The sequence below is a fragment of the Canis aureus genome, chromosome 27 (genome assembly GCF_053574225.1).
Source record: "Canis aureus isolate CA01 chromosome 27, VMU_Caureus_v.1.0, whole genome shotgun sequence".
NCBI lineage: Eukaryota > Metazoa > Chordata > Mammalia > Carnivora > Canidae > Canis > Canis aureus.
The window spans coordinates 40,782,015-40,809,199 of NC_135637.1; the positions used below are offsets into that span (position 1 = coordinate 40,782,015).

General features: G+C 36.9%; 1 long non-coding RNA gene across 5 annotated transcripts in view; it reads right to left on the reverse strand.

Moving 5' to 3' along the window:
- Positions 1 to 27,185, reverse strand: part of LOC144299343 (uncharacterized) — a 209,112-nt gene that overhangs the window by 175,740 nt on the left and 6,187 nt on the right. For 2 of the 5 annotated variants that reach the window (XR_013366055.1, XR_013366053.1), the window contains exon 3: positions 22,378 to 22,491. This is a non-coding gene — a long non-coding RNA (uncharacterized LOC144299343). The other 3 variants (XR_013366054.1, XR_013366057.1, XR_013366056.1) reach the window with 3 other exon arrangements.

Below are 27,185 nucleotides of genomic sequence, written 5' to 3' on the forward strand. Positions count from 1 at the left end.
CCAGCAGCAATGACAAAAGAACTCGATCTGAGCCTGCTAAGGGGGTGATGGGGCCCAGAAAGGAAGGCATTCCTGACCCAGTGGAGGGAGCGTGCCCCTGGGCAGAGCACAAAGTGGTTTTAGGGAAACTCAGGAATTCTAACACAGGTTAGTCACCTGGTGTTCGGTGGGTGTTCGTGGTGGATCATGGCATGCAAGGGGGCATGCAAGGGGGGGGCGTGCTTGTTTGTCATTCATTTATTCATATATTCAACTACTTTTGATTGAATTCTAGGCTTTGGAACTTTGCATTGCAGAGAATAAAGCAAACCGTCATCACAGAGCTGACCTTCCACAGAAGATAGATCATTGAAAAAGAAGGGAAGGATAATAGTAAGAGTTTAGAATATCGTAAGTGAGCAGAGAAGAGAAGGGATAGTCTGGCAAGGAGTGGGTTTAAAGAATTTTTTTTTAAATATTTTATTTATTTATTTGAGAGAGAGAGAGAGAGCACGAGTGAGGGGAGCACAGAGGGAGGAGGAGAAGCAGACTTCTGAGCAGGGAGCCCGATACAGGGCTGGATCCCAGGACCCTGAGATCATGACGTGGGCTGAGGGCAGATGCTTAATTGACTAAGCTACCCAGGTGTCCCTGGTTTAAAGAATTGAAAGAGGTTGATCCCCGAGAAGACCACATTCGAGATGAAGGAATGGGCTCTGTCAGCATCTGGATGAGAGTCCTGAGCAGAGGAGCACAAATCAAAGACCATGAGCAGATGGTGGCTGGAATATTCCATAAGCAGCAGGAGGCTAGCGTGATTGGAAAGGAGTGAGCCCAGAAGCAGCGAGCCGCCCTGAGACTTATGTATAGATTTGTGGGCCGCCCCATATACTTTGGCCTTTCCTCTGAGTGATAGGGGATTATTATCCTTGAGCATTTGAGCAGAGTAGTGACATAATCTGATTTATTTTTTAAAAGAATCACTCTGGGGATCCCTGGGTGGCTGAGCAGTTTGGCGCCTGCCTTCAGCGTGATCCTGGGGTCCCGGGATCGAGTCCCGCGTCAGGCTCCCTGCATGGGGCCTGCATCTCCCTCTCTGCCTGTGTCTCTGCCTCTCTTTCTCTGTGAAAGAATAAATGAATGAATAAATGAATGAATGAATAAATAAAATCTTAAAAAAAATCACTCTGAGTGCAAGCTGAGGACCATTTAGAAGATCTTTTTTTTTTTTTAAATTAAGATTTTATTTATTCATTCATGAGAGACACAGAGAGAAGCAGAGACAGAGGCAGAGGGAGAAGCAGGCTCCCTGCAGGGAGTGGGATGTGGACTCCATCCCAAGACCCCAGGATCATGCCCTGAGCCAAAGGCAAACACTCAAGCACTGAACCACTCAGGCGTCCCTAGAAGATCTTAAAACAAGCCAGGCGACATAGTATGGTGGCTTAGAATGGGGATATATGGGAGACAGGTAGATTCTGAATATTTATCTAAGGAACAACCAACACTCTCCGCTGACAAACTGAGTGTGGATTATTTGAGAAGAGAGGAGTGAAGACTATATCCAGGTTTATAGCTCAAGCAACTGGGATGATGGGAATGCTATTTATTAAGTTGACTAAGTTGAAGAAAACTACGGGAGTTGTGTTTGCAAGGAGCGAGGTGGGGAAGATTAATTTTCTTGGTTGTGAAGATGCTAAGTGTGACCTACCTAATAGATATCCAAGTGGGCAGGCGGTCAAGTAGGACGGTGGGATATAGGTCTGGCTTTCAAGGGAGAGGTGTCGGTACAGATATTATTTTGAGAATCAACATCATGTATGAATTATTCTCTGGGGTTAAAGTAAATTCATAGTGATCTTAGCATGTCTTCTTTTTTTATTTATTAATTTTTTTTAGCATGTCTTCTTAATGTTGATTCGCTAATATTATCCAGTACTGGTGTGAGCGTACGTATTGACATATGTTTATCGTGAGGCAGTATATCCCACTGGTGAACAACAGAAGTTGGAAGAAATTGAGTTTTAAACCATCTGCTTTGTCATGGAAAAATTACTTAACCTCTTTCTGCCCCAATGTTCCCATATAAGAATTATAACTTACACTATTATCTATCTCAAATATTTTAGTAAGAATAAAATGAATTAACATATGGTAAGTACTTGGAACAAGTTTGAATACATAGTGAGTCCAACACATATTAACTATTATTATCATCATAATTTTTGTTAGTAGTGCTTTTATTCTGTAGTAATGTCATATTTGGAACAGCAAGTGATTTGAGCATATCATTGCTTTCTGTCAGTTTTGAGTGGAAAAAATTACTCTAATTTTAGACCAATTACTTGATTCATATTTATATATGTGTAAATTCTGGTTGTTCCTAAATTATAATTATTAATTATTATAACAGTCACATTCCCCAAACATTAAAAAAAAAACAATTTAAAAAAGGACTTCCCACCATGTTTCTTGTAGTGATTTTTATTTTTTTATTATTGTTATTTTAAAGATTTTCTTTATTTACTCATGAGAGACAGAGACACAGGCAGAGGGAGAAGCAGGCTCCCTGAGGGGAGCCCATTGGGGGACTCGATCCCAGGACCCTGGGATCATGCCCTGAGTTGAAGGCAAATGCTCAACCACTGAGCCACCCAGGCATCCCAACAATGATTTTTAAATAAAATTATTTGACCATTCGCCGAACTTTGTGGTTATATCTAATATTGTTGGATTCTGAGCGGATGTACTTATTTTATACTTTTTTTAAATGAGAAATAATTTTCATATATTAAACCATAAGGAATTTAAGGTATACTAATATGAGTTTTGATAAATGCATTCATTCATGTACTCTACTCTTTCAAGATCTAGAGTATTTCTATCACCCAAGAAAAATCTGTCTTGTTGACCCCGAGGTAATCAGTTACCACTACTCCCAGGAACCATGTTCTAATTTACTGCCTCATATATTACTTTTGCCTGTTAGAGAACATTCTATAAATGGAATCGTACAATATGGACTCTTTTTATGTCTGGCTTGTTTTATTCAGCATTATGATTTTATGGTTGATCTGTGTTTTTGGGTGGATCAGTTTCTTTCTATTGTGATGTATTTTTTCATGGCTAAGATATACCAAAATTTATTTAACCATTTTTCTGTTGATGGACATTTTGGTAGATTTCCTGTATTTTTGCTAATATGAATAGATTTGCTACAAACATTTTTACACAAGTCCCTTCGTTTACATGTGTTTTCACATTTTGAGAATAAATACCTAGAGGTGGGATTGCTGGATCATAGAGTCGTTTGTTTACAAGAAATTACTAGACTGATTTCTAAAGTGCACTTATACATTTAGACTTCTACAAACATTGTATGAGAAATCCCAGTGGCTCCACAGTCTTACCAACATTCGGTGTTATTTGTTTTATTTTGTTTTTTTGTTTGTTTGTTTGTTTTCCAGGAAAAGTGTACTCACTGATTTTCCCATTTACTGCTATAATCCCAAATGGGGCTTAGTGCCATGCCCTGTGTATTTTTTTAAGATTTTCTTTCTTTCTTTCTTTCTTTCTTTCTTTCTTTCTTTCTTTCTTTCTTTCTTTCTTCTCTCTCTCTCTTTCTTTCTTTTTCTTTTCTTTTCTTCTTTCTTTCTTTCTTTCTTTCTTTTTTTCTTTTCTTCTTTCTTTCTTTCTTTCTTTCTTTCTTTCTTTCTTTCTTTTCTTTCTTTCTCTCTCCTTTTTTTCTTTTTCTTTTTTTCTTTTTCTTTTATTTTTTCTTTTCCTTTTTCTTTTTCTTTTTCTTTTTCTTTCCAGAGCAGTCTCAATTTTATAGCAAAATTGAGAGGAAGGTACAGAGATTTCCCATATACCCCAGCCACACACACACACACATAGCCACCCCAATTATCATTGCCCATCAAAATGGTACATTTGTTATGTTGATGAACCTACATTGGAACATCTTTATCACTCCAATCCATGGTTTACATTAGGGTTCCCTCTTAGTATTGTACATTCGGAGTTTAAACAAATGTATAGCGACATGTATTCACCACTATAGTGTCATTCAGAATATTTTCACTGCTCTAAAAATCCCTTATATTCTGCCTATTTATATCTCCCTTCCCTTTAACCTCTGGAACCCACTGATTTTTTTTATTTTTTATTTTTTATTTTTTATTATTATTTTTTTTTACTATCTCCATAGTTTTTCCATTTTGGTATTAAATAATTGGAGTCATATAGTAAATTGTTTTTTTCAAATCAGATTCCTTCATTTAGTAATATGCATTTAAGATTTCTCTGTGTCTTCTAATGGTTGATAGTTCATTTCTTCTTAGCATGGATAATATTACATTGCCTAGAATTACCATGGTTTATTTATCCTCATAGGAGTTCCCTTGATTCTGTGTTCAAATACTGAGCTGTACATAAGGAAAGTCAGAATCCAAGAGGCTTCTGAAAAAAACAAAACCAAAACACTCTGAGAAAGTACAGCTACCAGGGAAATAAAAACAACAGGGGAGTTGTGACTCTTGCACAGGGCTGGGAGATGCTTAAGTTACCACTGCAGAAAGACTGGAGACAAATTTATGATACTGGAAGCATTCACTAGACATCTCAGAAAATACATTAAATCTAGAAATAAGGCTGATCTAGCCTTATAGAAAAGGCATAACAAAACAAGTTATCAAATTATAGAGCACAGATGTCCCTTCTGACCACTCCTTTTCAACACCATACTGGAAGTTGTAGCTAATGTAATAAGACAAGAAAATAATAGGAAAGGTGCACTGATATAAAAAAAGACATAAAATTTTCTAGAAAATGGAACTAAAGACCAGTATGTCATCAACAGATATTTTTATTTGAAATTTATTTGAAATTTTGAGATTTTTATGAATTTTATGAAATTTTAGTAGAGCAAATTGAAACTGTATAAAAATGATAATACATTAAAACAAAGTGGCATTTGTCCCAGGTAGAGGATATCCCACAAAGGACCTGAGAATCTTCTTGGATTCTCTTTTCTTCTAATAGGTTTGTCTGGTTTTGGCTTCAGGATAATGTTGACTTCATGGAATGAATAAGGTCTTATCCCTTCTTCTCTGTATTTTGGATGAGGTTACATAGAATTGGTATGATTTCTCTTTTAAACCTTGGTAGAATTCAGCAGTGCATCTGTCTGGTCTGTCGTTTTCTTTGTGGGGAGGTGTTAAGTTACTGATTCAATTCATTTAGTAGATCCAGGACTATTCAGGTTATTGATTCTTTTATTTTAATGAAGTATAATTGACATACAGCATCAGTTTCAGGTGTACAACATAATGGTTTGGTATTTGTTTATATTGCAAAATGACCACCAAAGGTCTCATTAACATCCACCATGCATAGTTACACAATTTTTTCTTGTGATGAGAACTTTTAAAATCAACTCTCTTAAAAAAATCAACTCTCAGAAATTTCATATATGGAAAACATTATTAACTATAGTTGCCATGATGTACATTACATCTCCATGACTTATTTATTTTATAACTGTAGGTTCGTACATCCTTTTACTTTACATTTATTTATGTGTTTATATTTAACTTGGGTTTCTTGTTGTCAGCATATAGAATTAATGAAATCTGACAATTTCTGTCCTTTAAGTAGAATGCTTAGACCACTAGCATTGCTATTGTCAATTTACTATATTATTTGTTTTGTATTTGTTCTGCTTGTTCTTTCTCTTTTCCATGTTTCCATTCAGTATTTTTTCTTCCACTTCATTCCTTTGCTTACTTGTTCTCTATATTTTTGTGTGTTATTTTAGGAATCTTATTATTTCAGCATGTTTAAATTATCACAGTCAACATTCAAGTAATGTTTTACCACTTATAGTCTAAGAAGTTTATGGCGGGACTGTCCATTTATTTTCTTCTGAATTTTTACAGTTTTGGTCATACATAATATGTTATTTTTGTCCTATGTCTTACATATACACATTTTTTCCACCCATATATTGTAATTGCTTTTATTAAACAGTGCATTAACCTTTCAATATATTTAAACAAAATAAAATTCACGTATTTATCCATGTATTACCACTACTGTTTCTCTTTGTCCCTTTGTGTGTGTCCACGGTTCAATGTGGAATCATTTTCTTGCTTTTTGAAGAAACTTCTTTAATGTTCCTGTACTGTGTCTTCTGATGATTAATTTCTTCAGGTGTTATGTATGTGAAAATGTCTTTACTAACTTTTTTTTCAGAGATATTTTCACTGGATTGATATATCTAGGATGATGGCTTTATTCTTTCTATGCTTTAAAAGTATTGTTTTTTACTAGCATTTTTTTTCAGATAAGACATCTGCTGTCATCTTTATATTTTATCATAAGTAACAAGTTTTTTATTTTTCTGACTGCTTTAAGAATTTTGTCTTTATTTTTTTGAGGAATTTGATTATGATGTGCCTTGGTGTCATTTTTAGTGTGCTTTTGCTTTGATATTGTTGAGTGTATTGATGTGTTGATTTATATAGCTTTCCCTGAATTTGGAGCATTTCCAGACATTATTTCTTCAAGTAATTTGTCTCTCTCTGCCTTTTGTCTCCTTTAAGGATTCCGATTCCCAAGTATATTCACGGCTTGAAGTGATCCTGTAGAGCACTGACATTCTTTTCTTTTTTCTGTTTTTAAAAATTTATATGTTCTACTTGTACAGTTTCTATTGCTCTACCTTGAAATTCACTGCTCTTTTAAACTGTAATGTCTAATCTCCCATAGAGTATATTTTTTTATTTCAGACATTGTAGATTTCAATTCTTTGTATTTGATTTGGGTATTTTGGTAACTTCTGCACCTTTCTTCTTAAATTTATGAGCATTTAGAATACAGTGTTAATAACAGTTTTAATATCCTCTTCTGCAAATTCTAATATCTTTGTCAGTCCTTATTTAGTTACAGTTGATTGACTTTTTTCCTGATTATTATGTGCCATTTTTTTCATTCCTGGTAATTTTTAATTGGATCTCGGACATTATAAATTTTACCACTTTGGATATTTTTGTTTTTCTGCAAATATTCTTGAACTTGTGCTGGATGAAGATAAGCTTCTTGGAAGTGGTTTGATCATGCGAGTCTTGCTTCTAACATTTGTTAGGAGTACAGAGCAGTGCTGATCCTGGGGCTATCTCCCATGCTAAGGCAAGAGGCTTCTGTGAGCTCTGCCCAGCTCTCGCTGAACTGTGGGATGCATCAGTGTGGGAACAAGCACTGTGCTCAGCCACCTTTTCCTACTGTGCACTGTCCCCAGTCTCTGGTAGTTTCTGTACACACATGCCCTCTTCAGTTCTTAATGGAATTATCAAGGGAAATACTCTGTGCTTCTTGTACATACTCCCTCCCTGGCACTTTGGTTTTAGAACTCTGTCTGCCTTAGTGACAGCATGTCCTCAGCCTCAGTCTGCTTATCTCTGCCTGGGTCCGCTTCCTCCCACTATGACATGGCCTCAAACCCCTCTTAGGACAGTAAACTAGAGCAGTTGTATTATCTCACCTGTTTCTTCCAGGCACCGCCATCATCTGCCTTTTGTCAAGGATCAAAAACAGTGTTTTGTATATTTTATCTAGTTATTTGGCTGTTTCTGGTAGGAGGGCAAGGGTAGTCTCTTTTACTTTGTCCTAGCTGGAAACAGATGTCTCTGGACGTACCACACTGATTTCAAATGGAGGCCTACAATAGCACACACATCCAGAGGCTTCAAGGAAATATTCTTTAAAGTAAGAAAAAAAGACTTGAAAATCTCTGGTTTAAAAATACAATCGGTTACCAAAAATCTTATTGTTGAAATTGATATGATCTAAAAATCATTGTAATTAAAAGGAGAATGTATTTTGAAAGGTTAAGACATTTAGGGAAATTAGTTGTCTTACAAGAAAGTTTTTTTTTTGTTTAGGGTGACTTAGTTTAATCAGATGTTTTTCTTGATATCTAATTTAGATTTGTGTGTGTGTGTGTGTGTGTGTGTAATAAATAGTGTTTTGGAAAAGAAGTAAGAGATGTAACTTTGGAGCATGTGATGTTGTGAGACAGGTCAGGTTTAGGGGACCCTTAATAAGAAATCTACCTGCCAACAGTGTGAGGAAATTGGATTCTTAGGGAGTGACATAGGGCGTAGGAGAAGTTAAGAGTAATAGAGCAGAAAGCAACAACATGAAAATTCTTAAAATTTCACAATTTGCGCTTAGTCACTTTCTTGCCTATTACACTTTCTGGCTGGAGGAAGGAAGGGCTACATGTCAGAGCTGGGGGCAGGCCCTGCTATACGGAACAATAGTACAGTCTGTAATTTTCCATGTGTTACTTCTCCAACTTTGTTCCTGTGAAAAATACAGGGTTATTTGTGGACAAGAAAAAGAAAAGTCTAAATGCCAAAGCTTCTTGTTGTAGATAATGGTCCAATTATGACCTAACTTTTATAGCAAGAGTTATTGGTGTTGTATCTCAAAAAACAATATCCCACTAACTAATATGAACTTGACTTGTGCCTTGAAAATGGGAATCTTCAAGTGTGGAGATTTCATGGTGCCCTAGTGAGTGTCAGAGGACTGGAAACCAACAAAAATAGATCCTATTCCAGGTACTAGAATACACAGTCTTATGCAAGGTCTGCTATATCTCTGTGACTCGTCCTCTGAAAACTCTGAATAATGATTCCCCTTCCTTACATAAACATGAAGCTTGAGAGAATGTTGCACATTGTGGGGAATCTCCCTTTCTCGTCTAAAAGACATATTACTTTCCTCAAATCTGTTATTCCGCCTCATGGTCTAGTTCCTAGATTGAATATATCTGGGTTCATTTTTTCTTAATGCATTGGCTGGTTGATTTGAGGTAAATCCTACTTTCCCATTCACCTAAGCACCTATATAATCTCTCCGAAAATCCAACAATTATACCATATGTTCATAAACATATGGTATAATTCTAACTCCTGAACGTTTCACCTAAGAATATGGCCAGAAAATAAAGCAGCCACAAACCATGAAAGGGGAAAAAGCCTAAGAAAACATTTTTCGAGCTCATTCACCTCCATCAAGACTGGTGAATTTAAACTGGCTCATTGAAGCAGCAAATACATTTTGTCTCCCTACTGAGCATAACCTCTGTAGAATCACATAAAAATTTTTCTTCCCATCTCTGAGATCTGTTTCCTCTTCAGTGGATTCTTGATGATAGCAAAGCACTCGAGGTGTATTTCTGGTTAACGTTTGACAGCATTAAGTGTTAATTTGACAATTCAAATTTTGCCTCTGACGTTAGTAGGACTCTCAAAATATGTCAAGGAGGAAGGAAAACAAGCTGATAAGATTTAAGCACATCTCACTGCATGAAGATGTTTAATGTTAATGTAATGGGAGACAACCAGTATTTTTGCGTTCTTTCTCTTAAAAAAGAAAATGTGTAGTTCTCTGTCCTTATTGACTCCTCTGGGCATAAAAAGAAATGAGAATAGTTCAAATAAAATTACCTTTGACTTTTGTGAGAAGATTTAAAAAGAAAAATCTGATGCATGATGTTATATGATTTGTGGTCTGAATAAATACAGTTCTGTGACATCCTTTAGCTGCCCTGTTGTAGGCTTTAGGACTTTGAAATTTGAGACAAAAAGCCAATCCTAGAATAAGAACAGTAGTAGTTACCAAGTGCTGAATGTTTACCTATGCCAGGCACTATGTGATTTTACATCTATTCCTCGTAATAAACTCAAGATTTAAAGTAGAATTTTTCACTATGTAGATGACAAAACTGATGTATAATGATAATAAATACCATGGCCAAGACAACAAAACCTCATGGGAAGAAATTATTTGCAACTGGGAGTCTTTTGTCATCATAATTTATATCCTTATCCTCCACAGACTAACAATTAAAAAAAAAAGATTTTTGACAATTAACTTGTTAGAACACAAACATATTAGTTGAGGAAATCTAATTTCTACACAATAAAATAGCTAATATTCCCTTTGCATTATTAAAAGAGATAGAAATAAAAAGATGTAAATAGGAAGTTTCCCAGTTATTTGTTAATCCACCCAAATTGCCTTTGATTTCTGATAGACTATAGAGTCTCCATGTGTATTTTATATTCAATTATTTCATGTTTTTACTTATTCTTACTAATTCTTTGCTTTTGGATTTACTGTTATCATTCTAACTCCTGGAAATGGATATTTAATTGTATTTTTAACTTAATTTTCTAACATGTACATTGAATGCTATTAGCTCCCATACAAGAGGGCTTTAGCTGCTTCCTACACAATTTTATACATAATATTTTGGTTTTTTTTATGTTTTTAATTTTATTTTTTCTTTTTTTTAAATTTTTATTTATTTATGATAGTCACAGAGAGAGAGAGAGAGAGGCAGAGACACAGGAGGAGGGAGAAGCAGGCTCCAGGCACCGGGAGCCCGATGTGGGATTCGATCCCGAGTCTCCAGGATCGCACCCTGGGCTAAAGGCAGGCGCCAAACCGCTGCGCCACCCAGGGATCCCTGTTTTTAATTTTAATTTCTCATTTTACCTCTGAGTTTTTTGTTAGTCATTTAACTTCCAAACATCTGTGGATATTTAGCATATTTACAGTATGATCAGAGAGTTTAAAAGTTTTTATATCAGTCTGTTAAGCCTTTTCAAGACTTGCCTACAATATCGTTCAGCATCAACATAACTTGTTGATTAGCTCTGTTGATTACTAATGAAAGAGTATGATGTGCATTAATTGTGAATTTGTCTCCTTTTAGATTGTATCAGTTTTTTTTATGTTTGAGGCCATGTCATGTGCATACAGATTTGGGATTATTAAACCTTACTTGTGGCTTGACTCCTATAACATTATCTCTTACAATGGTCGTGGTCACAAACCAATAAAGCATTGAACCTAGTCAATACATTTTATTAGAAAAGAAAGAACTAAATAAAATAAAATAAAATAAAATAAAATAAAATAAAATAAAATAAAATAATGAGGAAAGAAAGAGAAAAGGGTTTATGTCCTTAACATCCCATGAGGTAGACTATATTTTCTGTGATTACTGAAACAAAGTAGCACAGGCTTAATGGCTTAAAACAACACAAATGAATGATCTTACAGCTCTAGAAAAAAACTATCTGAAGTGAGTCTCACTTGGCTAAAACCAAGACTTTGTGGGACTATGCATCTTTTGGAACTTCTAGAGGAGAAACCATTTTCTTGCTTTTTCCAGCTTCTAGAGGCTGTCCTCATTCCTTGGCTCATGGTCCATCTTCAATGGTTTTCATCTTTAAGTCCTGTAAATACATTGCTCCAGACTTTGCTTGTTTCATCACATGGCTTTTTCCATCTCTGAGACTCCTTCTTCTGCCTCTGTCACTTGGAAGGACCCTTGTGATGATAGTGGACCCATCTGGATAATGAGGCATAATGTCTCCCAAAGGTCAACTGACTAGCAAACCAATTTCCACTCGCATCCTCAATTACTCTTTTCCGTGTAACTGAACATGGTCAGAAGTTCTGGACGTAAGGATGTGGCATCTCTGGGTGGCCAGAAGTCTTCGTAACATGGCCATTCTGGGGCCCCCACTGAAAATCTGTGCTAATTATCTGAATCCATCATCTTTGGGGACCATCTCAATTTCAATTTTTTGTTTTCCCAATTACACAGGAAGAGATTAAGAGCAGACCAGGGTTCCTCGGAGTCTGTCCATTCCACACGAAGTCCTGTTTTCAGGAATGGCCCTTGGGAAGTAACCTTTGGGTGGCTGGAATATCCTGCCCGGGCCACCCCATATCTACATGACCAGATGACATCATGACAACAGTGTGACTTCTCGTGAATGCATTATTTTTCTCCCAAGTCTGTGATGAAACTGTTAAAACTCAGCTTTGCTTGGGTGCTTTTTAGTTGTCACCCCTCTTCTCCCAGCATCTCAGTGGAAAATGCTAGGAGGTGGTGTCTTTGCATTCACTGTGTAGTAGAACGAAGCAGACAGAAGGTCTGCTGGGCTCATCATGAGGCATTGTCTCCTCCTCCGATAGGTCTGAGGACCTGGGCCTGTGTTCGATGGGAGGGTTTACCTGGCACAGGCTGCTTCTCCAGGCAGAAGCACACTGTTCTCGATTCCCATTCAGTCCTGCCTGTCATTTCATGAATTTATTGGTAACCTCACTCATTTCTTGCCAGATAGATGCTACTACCATCGGCTTTTCTCCTGTCTTCAAGTCCACTAGCGACATGGCTGGCCTCCTGATTTACCTTTGGGGACATTGTCCCTCACTGCATCCCCCAGTTGCAGTTGTTTTTCCCATCTTCCCTCTCTTCCTTATCCAGGGCTATGTAGGCCACAGTGTGTTCGTGGCAACGTCCCACTGCTGATACCCATTCCTACTTCCCACGATGCACATTTACTTCTCACCTCTGTTGGTTTTGTGCGGAGGGTGGCTCAGTGACTCAAGGAGCTGGGGGCGATGACATTGCTTAATCTGACCACCTTACTATGAGAAATGTAGTGAGTTCTTTGTTTTAGTTTTTTTCACTTTGGCTGACAGTTTTGTTCATAGTACGTTGCTTCTAACAAGCCATATGGTGCTGTCTAGCTGCAATGGGGCTAGAAAGTACACTTTCCAATCTCTTGGAGGGAAAGGAGCAGGGTATTGGTCAGCACAAGTCAAGAAGTCCACCCCAGGAACTGGCTTTCATTGACTTTAAGCTTGTGTTAGGCTCAGGGGCAGGAGGCTTACGTACATTGTTCCTTTTTGTTCTTAGAATAGCTGTGGAGCATAACTATTCACAATTTCACTGAGGCTTATGTAGGTTTAGTGCTTACCTGTAGGCATAGCTACTTAGTACAACAGCCAGGGTTTGAATCCAGAGTCTGATGCCATCTAGATCTGTGTATTTTCTTCTTCTGCATAAAATTTTTGAATGAGTAAATGGCATGTGTTATGGTATCTGGTGCTGTCTTATTCAATTCTCTTTGGGGGAAATCTTTTTTTTTTTTTTGGAAACCTCTTTTTTCTGTGTGTAGATTGGAAAAGTAGGTACAGTTAAAGTTCTACTCACTCTGCTTGATAAAAAAGTAAGCATTACGTGGGCTTTGTTGGCAAACTTCTTATGGGACTTTTCATATCATTAGTCTGGACTGCAATAAATCATAATTGGCACAATACGTGGTTTTAATAAAATCACAAGGTTATTTTGCCTAAAAAAGAAGTTTTGGAAGAAGACACATTTAATCAGATTTAGTTCAATGTTCTGTGGGAGGCAAGAGTGTGGCTTAGAAGGACATCTTAAGAAGGGGCTCCTGGGTGGCGCAGTAGGTGCAGCGTCTACCTTTGGCTCAGATCATGATCTCAAGGTCCTGGGACTGAGTTCCTAGCTGGGATCGCTGCTCAGTGGTGACTCTGCTTCTCCCTCTGACTCTGCCTGTGGCTCCCACTATTCTCTCTCTTTCTCTCATAAATATTTTTTAACAACAACAACAACAAAAAAGGATCTCAAGAAATCTCTCATTGTGATGGAATTTGACCATAGATCATGTTTGTGGGAGAAATGTGATCTGACACCTGAAAACAAGGGGACACGAGGGCTGTGCCCCCTAAATGATTTTTTTTTAATGTTTGTAATTTATATCAAGACTGGCTGTGCTTTACATCAAAGCTTGCAACAGCACATTATGAGTTAAGACAGGATGCATTTTGTTTGCATATTGGGAAGAGCAGACGGCCTGTTTTGTGCCAGACAGCGTGCGTGGTGCTGCAGTGTGAATTTTCATAGACCATTTAAAGGAAACTGGTAAATTCATGTGACCTGAATTTTAAAAAAGGGTACCCTTGCTCCCAGTCTTTATGCCATTATGAGCAAACTCCACTTGTCGGCACCCCCGAAGCTTCTAAAATAACAGGAAAATGCTTCTAAAAGTTGGAGAAATAAAGTTGAAAGAAAAGTGAAGCAAAATTAACCGACTATCACAGTTAATCTTACGTCAAAAGAGTCGTTGGGCAGAAATAGGGAAAAACTGCAGAGACCCTTCCAGGCCAGTAATTTCCAGAGAGGTTTATAACGTGTGAATCAACCTGATGTGAAGAGAGACTTGATTATCAGGTGTGTTCATAACCCCCTTCCTTTTTTTAAGAGAAAAATATTAGTAACATCACAGATTTTCCTTCTGAGATGAGTGCGCTTCTCTGCTAATTTTGAAGCCCTGTGGTTTCCTTAAATCATTCAGACAGGTCACAGCCAAGAGTGGCTGTCAATAAAGGAGCAATTTGTTTTTCACCTGGACACACACGATGGTGCCTTTGCTGCCACTAGTTATTGATTGTGTGCTGGAGGTCTGCCCTTTCTCTTCACACATCTGAAAACCATTGTTTTGTGTTGTTGCAAAGGCTAACTTGCCCTCTGCTCCTCCCACGTAGCTCACCAACATTCACTACTGAAAGCTTGACGCTACATTTCGTGGTTGTTAAGGAATTCTATGCACAGAAAAACTTGAGTTTTCTTAGTAGATTGTTATTGCAATAGGTGCAATTTCTTTTTCTGTAATTAGGCTTAAATTATTGTTGGATGTGAAGAGAGCCATTTTGGTCATGGTATACATGTTAAGGAAAGGCACGAGACCTTTGACGTGCAAATGAGCCAGGCAAGATAAATTAGGTGATGCTGTGACAATGAGCAACCCCCACATCCTTTTTGTTTTGGTATCTATCTATCTATCTATCTAATTTAATTTACTTTTTATTTTATTTTATTTTATTTTTTTTGCAACCCTCTATCCTAGGGGCTTAGGGTGATGAAGGATTTATTTCTCGTCCACATAGCATGTCCATCATGGGCTGGCTGGGAGCTTTGCCCCATGTCCTCTTCATGTCAGCACCCAGGATGTAAAAACCATCTCCTGAAACATTCCAGGTGGTGTCAGGGCAAAAGAAAATAGAGTTGCATGTATAATCTGTATTTCCATAGTCGAGATGCAACGGTTCTTAAAGCTTCCCTTTGGTAGTGACACAAGACTCTCCTGCTCATATTTTCGTTGGCCAGAGAGTTGCATGAAGAGCAGTTCAATTGTGCCGTGTGACCAGAAGGAGAAGAACCAGAATATTTGTGAATAATCCTACCTACCACCACAGAAATCATGTACATGTGTTGGTGTATATATATATATATATACACATATATATTAAGAAAATGTCTTTTGGGGGCACCTTGGGGGCTCAGCTGGTGAAGTGTCTGCCTTTGGCTCAAGTCATGACCTCAGGGTCCTGGGGTCAAGATGTGCATTCGGCTCCCTGCTCAGAGGGGAGTCTGTTCCTTACCTCTGTCCCTTCCCTCCCTGCTTGTGCTCTCTCTTCCTTTCTGTCAGATAAATAAATAAAATCTTTAAAAAAGAGAGAGAAAACATCTTTCTGAGAAATTTGTGTTTTGGGGAATTCTTTTCTGACTTATTCACATCCTCTAATTTTTTTGGAAGAATTATTTAGAATTTATCTAAAAGGGACTATGATGGGATCCCTGGGTGGCGTAGCGGTTTGGCGCCTGCCTTTGGCCCAGGGCGCGATCCTGGAGACCCGGGATCGAATCCCACATCAGGCTCCCGGTGCATGGAGCCTGCTTCTCCCTCTGCCTGTGTCTCTGCCTCTCTCTCTCTCTCTCTCTCTCTGTGACTATCATAAAAAAATAAAAAATAAATAAAAAAAAATAAAAGGGACTATGATACATAGACTATAATAACCTTTTTTTTGTTTGTTTTTGTTTTTGACAAAGAAGCATCTGTTAAATGTCTTGACAACCGGATCTGTCCAGTCTAGACACCATTACCTTATTGCAGTAACCCATCTGGTTAATCTGATTTGACAACTATACTAGTTTTTCAACTTGGAACGTTAATAACCACAGAGGATTATTTGAGAATCACTGAATGCAGGGTCTGTAATAAGAACCATACATGGCTTACTGAGCCAACTTGATATAGGACTCAAGCCCTAGCAAATGTACACACTAGCACTATTTAAAGCTTCAGATCTTATAAATTCCAAGGTTGAAAATTCATAAATCTCTCCTTTTTAAAAATATTTTATTAAATTTGCTTTTAATTTTAAGTAGGTTTCATGCCTAGCAGGGAGCCCAACGTGGGGCTTGAACTCACTACCCTGAGATCAAGAGTTGGATACTTAACTGACAGAGCCACCCAGGCATTCTTTAAGGTTTTATTTTTAAGTAATCTCTACACCCAATGTGGGGCTTGAACTTATACCCCCAAGATCAAGAGTCTCGTTACTGAGCTAACCAGGCATCCCCCCATCAATCTCTCCTAATTGCAGACATTTCAGTACTTTGTTGTGTAGCTCTGCTCTGGGTATTATGGTATTATCCATTCTCTCTGAAATTGTTGCTGGTTATTGAAAAGAAGCTTTCAATCTAGTTCAGTGGTTCTCAAATTTGGTTGAACATTAGAATATCTCCGGGGGTTTACTAAATGGGAGCTTACATGCTGGGGAAATTCCAAAGGAGTAGGTTTTAGGTGGAGCCTGGAATGTGTGTTATCTAGGAGATGCTGATGCAGAGATCTCTTCTACTAAGTATGCCCAACAGTCTTAGAGAGTCACACTAACTAAAATGTCTAACACGATGCCTGGCACTTAAGTACTTAATAAGTGACGGCTGTTGTTAATTTCTTGCATTGCTTATCAATGTCAGTATTGCTACTCGATTTCTTACCATAGCAGCACAAAGAACAGAAGCCTGCATCCCTTTTGGATTCGCAGTTTGCCCTTTGGACAGAAGGTAGACAGATGACTTTCAGGTGTTCCCCATGGCAGACGACCCCACCGTGAACTCCCCATTCCTGGCTGTAGTCCAGTCACTTAGAGTCTGGCTCCCAGAGATATTTTATAAGATAAATGCAACAAAACATCAAGAAGAGTTTCTCTTGAATTTAGCACTGACGTTGGATAACAGTTGCAGCTCTAAAGCTAACTAATTTAAGACATTAAGGAGAAAATGATTAAACTATAGAAATATTCAGTGGATATTTCTAGAACTACCTCTGTGTTGTAGACCAGTGGTTGACACATGCTTTTTGTTACAGAGATGGAATAAAAGATGACAGTGAGGGGCAGAAACGTCCAGCTGCCTCCATTAATTCCCCTCATTTCTTCATCCCTTAATAGATGTAGAGGAGATTGGCTGACCCCACTCTACCCAGTAGAAGACTATCTGAGAAAGCCTTTACAGAATGCTTTTTGAAGGAGGACACTTTTCTGATATAGATCCCTCCTCTATACCACTGCCTCACTTTCTTCTGTCTTGGGACACATTTATAATGGCCAGGACTCTAGCAGCCACCTCAAACCACAAGTTATGTTGAAGGAGAGAATCTGTGTGGCTCAGGGTGCTTTCTCCACTAGCAGAAAGAGGGATTGAGGCTTGGCCTCCGGGGTTTTAGAGTTGTCAAATCTGCATTGCACTACCTATATCCCCAAAGCGTTAAATTTTGATCTTTAAGTTTGTGTTACTTTTCCTTTTTTGTTACTCTGTCCTAGGTAACTCTTGGGGGACAGGGGGCAAAAAAAATATATTGGAATAAGAGAAAAATAGTTTGAGAAAGATACAGAAGACAGAGGTAGAAGACAGAGGATGAGTGAGGTAGTTGGAGAAAGATACAGAAGATACTGAAGACAGAGGTAGAAGACAGGATGAGAGGGATAGTTGGAGAAAGATGTGGGCATCTGGATACATCACAAGGGAACTAGAGAAAGAAGAAAGCTGGGCAAAGGGAGGACAGAGGGCCCGGAGAAAGCCAAGACGTGGCTGTGACGTGAGAAAGGAAACATGGACTCATCTTGTGCTCACAGACGTGGCAATTACAGGAGTTGGTGTAACTGTCTGCTTAGGGCTGGTTTGCTTGAGGTGTCTCACTCACAAACCAAAATATATTTTCTGCATGGCTGTTTGCTGTGGTTCTCCAGCTTTTTCATGGAGTAGCGTGGTGCAGACCTGTAAGGACTGTTACCACATGTTACCTTCTTCTAACGCTTGTTTCCTCCGGAGGACAGAGCCCTGTGCAGTGACGAGTGCGTAACTGAAATCCAACCAGTTTTTTACAGAACTAGGTTTCAGTCATTTTACTTTACATGTCATGCATTATGTAATATTAGGGATTTTATTTTAGTCAAAGTATTGCATATACAAAATAGAGGTGGTGAATAAATAGTTTCAAAGGAGCCTAAAGCAGTCTTCTGGTAGTTTTTTTTCTTCTTCTGGTAGTTTAAATACATTTTGATCCCTCTCTAGGAAATCATGCTTATAAGCTATAATAACTCACTTTTCAGTCAAGAAGCAATTTTGGACTAATTCCTTAAACATAATATATTTCTAATATGTTTTGAAGCAGAGATGTGTCCAACAGCTTAAATATCTGTGATTATTAGCAAGAATATAACCACAATGATTTTATTCATATTCAGATAGATACTGTATTTCTTTCTGTACGAGTTAAGGTACAAAAAGCAATGTACCCCTGAAGAAAATTGAGATTTCTACTAATTTTTTTAAACCTTGAACTTTAAAAGATGTTGCAGAAGAGAATAAAGTAGATTTGTGTGAACAGCTGCTATATTCAAAACAGTGCTGCAACGGGGGGGAGGGGGCACCCATTATTTGCCACCTGCTTACAGTGGTACAATGTGGGTTCTCAGGAACAGAGTCCTAAACCTTGAGTCTGTCATGGTTTTTGTCACCATCTGGAGCTGGGCAGAGCTGCCTCCCTTTCCCGGGCCAACTTTGCCTCAACAAAGAAGTAGAGGGAGGAAGAGAGAGGGGTCGTTGCAAGGTAGGCCAGCTGCCAGGCACAATTAGTGCAACTGTCCTTTATCTCTGCACATTTTTAATTAAGAAACATAAAAGAGCTCACCGAACACAAAGAGGCTGGCTTCTCAGAAACAACAAGGAGGAATGTTCGTTAGAGTCACAAGCAGTCATCACAGGCAGAAAAAAAGATATTCCGAAAACAACACATATCTAAACAAACATTTTAATGAAAACCTTAGAATTTTATAGAATTTGTTGCTGAGAGTCCTTTTAAGGCAGTCAGGAGAAGGTAGGATATTAATGTTTGATGAGGAAACAGTAGCTATTAGTTCAAGTATTTGCTTCTCTAGCCAGACTTTTTTTTTTTTCTTCTCTTCTTTTTTTCTTTTCTCCCCTTTTGAGGGGAAAGCTCTGAGTTTGGAATTGAAACTTGAGAATTTCAGACTTGCCACTTATTAGATGCTTCTGTTGGGAGAAAGTGAATATGTGATTAAGAGAATAAACGCTTGAAATTTGTGTATATGTCGTATGCTCCCACACCCACCTGTTTTTAGGGTATTCCATCTCAGAGGGCAATGAAAAGACCACTAAGATTTCAGGTCTAATATTGATATTCTAGTCAAATATTTAATAATTAAATGATTATTAATGATTATTAGAATTATAATTATAGAATTAAACAATACTTTTTATAGAATTTTTTATAGAATTTATTTAATTTTAGGGGATCCCTGGGTGGCTCAACGGTTTGGCGCCTGCCTTTGGCCCAGGGCACGATCCTGGAGTCCTGGAATCGAGTGCCGCATTGGGCTCCCAGAGTGGAGCCTGCTTCTCCCTCCTCCTCTGCCTCTCTCTCTCTCTATGTCTATCATAAATAAATAAATAAATATAAAAAAAGAATTTATTTAATTTTATAGAATTTTTAATTATAGTATTAAATAATCATAATAATTAAACAATAATATTAATAATATTAATAATCTCAAATATTCGCATCTTGGGTTTGAGTGGGCATATGTGAGTCCATGTACCTCCTATTATGAAATATTTCTGTTTCATAATAATGTATTTTGGAAACTACCAGAACATCAAGGAATTACTACAAAATGTTTCTTTGTGATGGAAATATCTGGATATAAAAAGCCAACCATAAATCCCATATCTACATATCTGGATATATAACAAACATATGTGACTCACAGATGACACAGAAATTAAATATCTAAGTAAGAGACTGCTTTTTGTTTTGCTCTTCTATCAGTAATGTGTAGATACACTCTCATAAACTCTTTAAGCATGTGAGTTATGGGGAAATGCACTATTTCATTTGGTAAAGGGTAATCTACATGCAAATGAGGCATCTTACTATTTAGAATTCAGGTTTTTACTCAATCCCCCCACTTTTGGTTACTTTCAACTATGTCTGGTTTCCCTGATCCTGAAGTTTGTTGGTTTCTTTTCAGAAAACAGAACTTCCTTCTTCTGCTCAGGTGTATGCAGGAGACAAGGTCCCTGGTGCCCAGGACAGTGAAAATGTCGGCAGTTCTCTTCTCTTTTAATTTTTTTAATGTGGAATTTAAGTGAAACCTTCAGCTTCCGGGTGAATTTGGCACACATTAGCGATTCCTTTCATTGGCTGGATATGAGAAGTACCTTGAAAGTTTAAGGGAAACAAAATCAAGAAGATGAGAGAGAGAGAAAAAGGAGGAAGGAAAGAAGGAAGGAAGGAAGGAAGGAAGGAAGGAAGGAAGGAAGGAAGGAAGGAAGTCAGCCAAGGAGAGAGGGAGAGAAGGAGAAGGAAAGAAGAAGGAAAGGAAAATGAAGGTGTGTATTATTAACTCAGAGAGTCTTTTAATTGGGTGCTGGAGGTGGTTACTAGGGGCTCGGCTGTTGTTTTCCTGTTTCTTGCAATTTCATCACCACAATAGTTGCCTTCTGCTTTCTCACTTTTCATTAAAAAAGAATCTACTAAATATCCAGGTTTGTGCCACTGTTTTCTTCAGCACCTGATTTAGGATAGCAACACTCTCTTCTTTATCCCCCCCACTTCCCTCTCTGTTTTATTTTTTCCTAATGCATGTCTCCTTACTTTTAAAGAATTTGCATTTTATGTAGTCATTTTCCCTTGCTTTTCCTAATAGAACAGATATGCTATAAAGCAGGAATTTATATTGATCTATTGCCGGTTTTTTTCCTTTCCTCAAAGAGAGCTAGATGTAATTTCATGTTAAATAAAGAGTTCTTGACTACAGCAGTAAATGAGTGACCTCATCCAAATGTATAAAAAAAAAAACCAGAGAAAACATAATAACATAAAACTTTAAATTTGTTTTGTCTGCTTTTACTAGATCAAGAGGACTTAAAAATTAGGGATAGAGCAATTCTGAATTATATTACTACTAAATTATTCATGTTTTCTAACAGTAGAGTTGATACTAAACACCCAATGTAAAAAAAAAATCTAGAAAATAAGCTTAGAATTAAAAAAAACAACAAATGCTTGGAAATTAAAAGTAAAAACAAAGACAAAACTCCATTCCTAAACAATTTTGAGCTACTGTGATATAAATAATAATAAAATACCTCATTATTATTTTTTTAAATACCTCATTTTAGACTAAGTAAATGATGAACAAACAGAAACTCAACATTATGTCAACAGTAACAAATAAGATCAGTTTCCGGATCTGACCCAGAAGAGTTAACCCCAAAAGTTAACAGCCTGATAAAAAAATTTACTCGAATATGTATTGAAATCAGTTGATTACACAGAGATACATGAGCTTCCACACAACCAAAAAGTCTTGAAATAAAATAGGGTATATTTAAGTAGGCGCGTTTGGAAAAGTTTTAAAATGTATTTTTTCCTTTGTGTTTCTATATGATATTTATAAATCTTCACTCATGTATCCAAATGTGTTTTCTTATTACATGTCATATTTACTATTTGAATAAAAACATTTTCTCTGGGGCTAGTAATGAAGCCAAGTTAATGTCTTGGCATCAAGCTTTCTTTTTGTGTCATGAATCCCCTCTTGTTGTTGTGAAACGATCCCCCGTGTGGTCAGGACGAGCCACCATCCTCATTTCAAACTGGCCAGTGCCATACAGAACCACCCCATGACGGTATGGTGGGTAAAACAATAAACACCCCCTGTCTCATGAGCAGGGGACCTGGAATCCCAGGCGCTATGACGGTGGAGGCATCTATCACCAAATGACATTGACGTCACTCTGGGAATATTGGGGAGCAGACAGAGTGGGGTCATCATGCCAAACACATGAAGGTCTTAAAAATTTGTATTATTTTTATTTTGTTTGCAGAATTTGAAACAGAGTGGGGTCATCACGCCAAACACATGAAGGTCTTAAAAATTTGTATTATTTTTATTTTGTTTGCAGAATTTGAAACAGAGTGGGGTCATCACGCCAAACACATGAAGGTCTTAAAAATTTGTATTATTTTTATTTTGTTTGCAGAATTTGAAACAGTTTAAAAAAATAGAGTTGGTAAGCATGGAAGTCTATTACTACCTTCAGGGACTGTGGGACTGTCCACTTACCCATCAAAGGTAGGACTTTGGGTCTGCTGTGGCCAGAGCCACAAGATGAGCAGATAACCGGATGGCAGTGCTGTTGGTTTAGAAGCGTTCTTTATGGTCCAGAAATTATCACAGCTGGGGGAAGAAATAGATAAATAAGATGTAGACGAAGGGTGATTCACACTTCAGCTCATGAAGTGTGTTTCGGTGTAATGCTATGTATCAAATATGTCTCAATAAAAGGAAAAATGTGCAAAAAAATTTTCACCTGGGTTGCAAAAGTAAGTAAGTGGAAAAATACCTATTCTTTGTTCTTTGTGTAATTTTGTGACTGTTCTAAGCAAGAGGCAGGATGAAGTGACTGACAGATACACAAAAAGTAATCAGTTTCAATTCTTATATAAAACTATCTGATTTTTACCACGGATCCTTAATTCTGCCCAAATGTCTTCCTAAAATCCTCTACTAATGTTAAAATTTCAGTGGATCGACAAGTCTCTTCCTTCTTTTTTGCTCTTTTAAATATTAGCTGGCTCGCAAGTGTCACTTCAGCAAATGAAAATTTTTGCAAGGATTGTGCTTAGAATTTATCATCCCATTAAATAAATTAAAGGATTTCTTGAAACGACATGACCGGCAACTGCTAACTATTGAGGTAAAAACACTACTCATGATAATTGTAAGAATTATTAGATGAAGGGAGGAGTTGGAATCCTGTGAATTTGCCATGTGGAAGAGCATAAGCATCTGCAGGTGGGTGCAGTCCAGATGGGCATTTCCCTGAGCGGCGCCCTAGCTGGGGGGCAGGGGCAGGGGCAGTTACAGATGACCCCAATGATTTCCCCCAATGATTTCCTCCTCACAGGCCTCCTCTGCTTGGACAAGTCGGGGTCTGACCAAGTTTTCATACCCAGAAAACCCCCTAAAGCTTCTAAAAATGAGATCTGAAATATGTACAAATACTAGCTGACACACCCTAGGTCTCTGACCTCAAATACCTTTCCTCTTTCTCTTCATTTTTATTTAGTTTAACCCCACTCAGAAAAGAAAGGATATTGTCATAAATGGTAATCCAAAAACTAAGCCTTGATTCATTTTCCCACATAATTGTGGAGTCACGTTTAATATTTTATGCAGCAAATAAAACTTGACCCCAACAAAGCAAATCACTGAACATATAGAGAAACACAAACTATACATTTCCTTTTAACAGTTTCACAATTTTTAGTAAAGAAAAAAAAAGTTGATATATTTTTGCTTTTAAATGTAATGCTTATTAGAGGTAAATACAAAATGGAGAAGAAAAAAAAATTAGTTCTCTATTATACCACCACATACTTTTCTCATTTTGAAGTTTTCCTTTTTTAATTGAATTTCATTTTTTTTCCATCATGACAAATGCTCTCCTTCATCCCCATCACCTACTTCATCTATCCCCCTTCCCCCCAGCAACCATTAGTGTGTTCTCCGTAGTTAAGAGTCTGTTTCTTGGTTTGTCTCACTCCTTTTTGTTTTTTCCTTTACTCGTTTGTTTTGTTTCTTAAATTCTACATATGAGTGAGACTCTATGGTATTTGTCTTTCTCTCACTGATTTATTTCGCTTAGTATTATACTCTCTAGCTCCATCCATGTTGTTGCAAATGGTAAGATTTCAATCTTTTTTTGGCAGAATATTCCATTGTCTTTGTGCAGGTGCACACATATATACATATCACTTTTTTTTTTTTTTTTTTACGTATCACGTTTATCCATTCATCTATCGATGGACACTTGGACTGCTTCCATATCTTGGCTGATTTTTGAGGACCCTCCACACTGTTTTCCACAGTGGCGACACCAGTTTGCATTCCCACCAGCAGCATTCAAGGATCCTTTTTCTCCACATCCTTGCCAACCCTTATTTTTTGTACTGTTGATTTTAGCCACTCTGACAGGTGTGAGGTGATATCTCATTGTGGTTTTGATTTGCATTTCCCTGATGACGAGTGATGTTGAGTATCTTTTCATGTCTCTTGGCCATCTGGGTGTCTTCATTGGAAAAGTGTCTGTTCATGTCTTCTGACCATTTTTAAATTAGATTATTTGGGGATTTCTTTGTGTTCAGTTGTCTAAGTTCTTTATATATTTTGGACACTAATCCTTTATTGAATATGTCATGTGCAAATATCTTCTCATGTTTAGTAGTTTGTATTTTAGTTGCTGATTGTTTCCTTCACTCTGCAGATGATTTTTATTTTGATATAGCCCCAATAGTTCATTTGTGCTTTTGTTTCCCTTGCCTCTAAGGGAAATATCTAGAAAGATGTTGCTATGGCTGATGTCAGAGAAATTATTGCCTGTGCTCTCTTCTAGGATTTTTATGGTTTCAAGTTTCCCACATTTAGGTCTTTAATCCATTTTGAGTTTATTTTTGTGTGTGGTGTGAGAAAGTGGTCCAGTTTCATTCTTTTGCGTGTTACTGTTTAGTTTTTCCAATACCATTTGTTGAAGAGATTGACTTGTTCCTATTGGGTATTCTTGCCTCCTTTTATTATTTTTTTTCTTGCCTCCTTTGTTAAAGGTTAATTGACCAGATATCGTGGGTTTATTTCTGGGCTCTCTGTTCTGTTCCATTGATCTATGTCACTATTTTTGTGCCAGTGCCACATTGCTTTGATTACGATAGCTCTGTGGTATATTCTGAAATTTGGGATTAGGCTACCTCTAATTTTGTTCTTTTTCAAAATTGCTTTGGCTATTTGGTTACTACAGACTTTTAAACAATATTAATTCTTCAAAACCATGATTATGGAATTATTTTCCATTTATTTATGCCGTCCTCCATTTCTTTCATCAGTGTTGTATAGTTTCCAGAGAACAGGCCTTTCACCTCCTTGGTTAAGTTTATTCCTAGGCATTTTATTCTTTTTGATGCGATTATAAATTGGATTGTTAAATAGATTAAATTTATTGTTAGATTTGGTTTACTAATAGTTTCTTAAGGATTTTTACATATGTGTTCATCAGAGGGATTGGTCTATAGTTTTTTTTTTTTTTTTTTTTTGTAGTATTTTTATCTAATTTAGGAATTAGGCCAATGCTGGCCTCATAGAATGAATGTGGTAGCTCTTCTTTCTTTTCTTTCTATTTTTAGAATAATTTGAGAAGAATAGGTATTAACTCTCTTCACCCCCACCCCCGTTGTAAGTGTTTGGTAGAATTTACATGTGAAGCTATCTGGTCCTGGACTTTGTTGTTGGGAGTTTTTTGATTACTGATTCAATTTTATGCTAGTAATGGATCTGTTCAACTTTTCTGTTTCTTCCTGATTTGGTCTTGGTATGTGTATGTTTCTAGGAATTTATCCATTTCTTCTAGCTTGTTCAATTGTTGGCATATACATTTTTCATAATATTCTTTTTACGATCCTTTGTATTTCTGTGGTGTCAGTTGTTATTTCTACTCTTTCATTTCTGATTTTATTGATATCTTTTTTTAAAAAATCTTTTTTTTTAGTGAATCTGGCTAAAATTTTATTAATTTTGTTTATATTTTCAAAGAACACACTCTGGTTTCATTGATTTTCTTTCTTTTTTTTTTTTTTAGTTTCTGTATCATTTATTTCTGCTCTAATCTTTATTACTTCCTTCCTTCTGCTGGTTTGGGGTTTTGTTTGTTTTTCTTTTTCAACTCTTTTAGGTATAAAGTTAGGTTGTTTGAAACTTTTCTTGCTCCTTGAGGTAGGCCTGTATTGCCATATACTTCCTTCTCTGAGACACTTTTGTTGCATCCCAAAGGTTTTGGATCATTGTGTTTCATTTTTGTTTGTCTCTGTGGACTTTTTCATTTCTTCTTTGATTTTATGGTTGACTCATTCAATGTTTAGTAGCATGTCATTTAACTTTCATGTATGTGTGTTCTCTGCAGATTTTTTTCTTGTAGTTCTACTCTTAAAGTGTTGTGATTGGAAAGATATGACCTCAGTCTTTTTGAAGTCGTTGAGACATGTTTTGTGGCCTAATATGATGTATTTTCTAGAAGTTCCATGTACATTTGAAAAGAATGTGTATTCCAGTTTTAGGATGGAATGTTCTGAATATATGTATTAAATCCATCTGATCCAATGTGTCATTCAAAGCTGCTGTTGCCTAGTTGATTTTTTGTTTAAATTATCTATCTGTTGATATAAGTGGGTGTTAAAGTCCCCTATTATTGTACACTATAGATTACTTCCTTTTAGTTTGTTATTGTTTTATGTATTTGGCTGCTCCCATGTTGGTCACATACATACTTATAATCATTATATCTTTTTGTTGGATTGTCCCCTTTAAGACTATATAGTGTTTTTCTTTGTCTCACTACAATCTTTGTTTTAAAGTCTATTTTGTTTGATATGTATATTGTTACCCTTGCTCTTTTTTCACTTCCATTTGCGTGATAAATATTTTCTCAAGCCTTCATTTTCAATCTGCATGTGTCTTTAAGTCCAAAAATAGTCTTCTGAAAAAAAAAAAGTCTTTTGTAGGCAGCATATGGATGGGTCTTTATTTTTTATTCATTCTGTCACCCTATATGTTTTGGTTGGAGTGTTTAGTCCATTTAAATTCAATATAATTATTGATAGGTATGTACATATTGCCATATTGTTTCTTGTTTTATGTTTGTTTTTGTCATTCTCTTCTGTTCTTTTCTCCCTTGCTTTCTTTTCTTGGGGTTCCCTGGCTTTACTTAGTGATATACTGGATTTCTTTACTTTTTGCATATCTACTACTGGTTTTTGATTTATGTATAACATCTTGTGCAGATAACAGTCTGTATTAAGTTGATGGTCACTTAAGTTTGAATCCAT